Here is a 1,937-nt window from a genome sequence, read left to right as displayed (position 1 = left end):
CCGGTCCCACCCTCCCTCCCCCTTCTTCATGCATGCCCCTCCCCATGTCCACTGATAGGGGAGGTCCTCCTCTTCTTCCTTCTGATCTTAGTCTATCAGATCACATCAGGAGTGGCTGTATTGTCATCTTCTGTGGCCTGGTAAGACTGCTCTCCTCTCAGGGGGAGGTGATCAAAGAGCAGGCCTATCAGATTGTGTCACATGCAGTCCCTCTTCCCATTACTATGTAACCCACTTAGACACTAAATTGCCATGGTCACCTTGGTACCTAAACCTCACAAAGACTCAACAAAGAAAAAGAATTTCAGGCCAATCTCCCTTATGAACATTGATGCAAAAATGCTCAACAAAATACTTGCAAACCGAATACAAGAACACATCAAAGATATTATCCACTATGACCAAGTAAGCTTCATCTCAGGTATAATTCTTTTAAAACATGAAGTTAAAATGCTTAGTTGAATACCAGGTTCATGGTTAACTTCAAATTTCTGATGGGGCGCTGAGTGTTTAACTGATGCCCTCCATACATAGTACGATGCTTCTCCTCTACTGCTCTCTTACCCACATCCTGTTAAAAAAATATATGTTCCTGAGCTGTTTTAAATGAATGAAAATTCCTAAATAATATAATTCATAAATACTTTTTTAACCATGCTATCTCAAATTTTTGTCATCATTGCTAAGTTGCTTCTAATTATGGGGTAAATGAGGGAAGCATATGGAAATTTAATTATAAAATAGGAAACTTTGAAATAAATTAATAGTGTTGTTCTCAAATCAGCAAAAGAAAAATCTTTGAAATTTTTAATCACAAACTATAATATTTGAACAAATAAACAACAGTATTTGTCTTTGAAACACACTATGCATTGGTATGTACAATTTTATATTTTTATTTTTTGTTTTAACTGAAATTATGTTTTTTTCATATAACACATTCTCATTATGGTTTTCCCTTACATAAATCCTCTTACTCAAATACATGCCCCTTTGTCATTAAAAAACAAAACAGGCATCTGGAAATAATAAGAAATAAAATATTATACAAAAACAGACTAGAATAAGGTCAAACAAACAGAAGAAAACAGAAAATGAGCCAAAGAAAAACACAAGCACATATCACAGAGACACATATATTCACACATTGAAATCCCAATAATCACCAAACTGGAAGTCATAATACATATTCAAAAGAAAATTTTGAGTTTTTAAGATCACCTCCCCCTGAGGGGTGTGTAGCCTTGCCAGCCCACAGAGGAAGACAATGCATCCAGTCCTGATAAGAGCTAATAGGCTAGGGTCAAAGGGAAAGGGACGTGCTCTTCCCCTATCAGACGACTTGGAGAGGGGCATGGGAGTTGATGAGGGAGGAAGGGTGAAGTTGGGAGGGAATGAGAGAGGAGGCTATAGCTGAGATACAAAGTGAATAAACTATAATTAATAAAAATAAATAAACAAATTTAAAAATGTTTAAAAAAAACATTATGGGACAAAGAACCTCTCAAAACGCCATTTGATTGGTTTTGTGTTGGCCATCTACTATTGGGCATGGGGTCTGCCCTAGAGTGGTTTGTACACCCAGTGAGATTGTATTGGAGAAAACTAATTTGTCTTTTTCCTGTAGTTATCAATTGGAGATAACTTATGGATTACGGTGAGGACAACTTTATTTTATATTTCCAGTCAAGGTTTTAAAATTGTTATTTGCAAAATATTAATGATACACTTTTCCTGATATATTTTCTTCTAAACTTCTTTAAAATTCTATTTTATACCAAGCAAATGTATATCTTAGATAAGCCTGAAGTTGGAGTTACAGACAGTTGTAAATGACTTCCCATGTGGGTGTTAGTAATCAAACATGTTTTTTGTAATAACAGAGATCTTTTTTGATTTTTTTTGTTTAGATTTTCTTTTCTTTTTTAAAATTATTT

The sequence above is a fragment of the Meriones unguiculatus genome (genome assembly GCF_030254825.1).
Source record: "Meriones unguiculatus strain TT.TT164.6M chromosome X unlocalized genomic scaffold, Bangor_MerUng_6.1 ChrX_unordered_Scaffold_31, whole genome shotgun sequence".
In the NCBI taxonomy this organism is placed as follows: Eukaryota; Metazoa; Chordata; class Mammalia; order Rodentia; family Muridae; genus Meriones; species Meriones unguiculatus.
Note: the sequence above shows the minus strand (reverse complement) of the source record.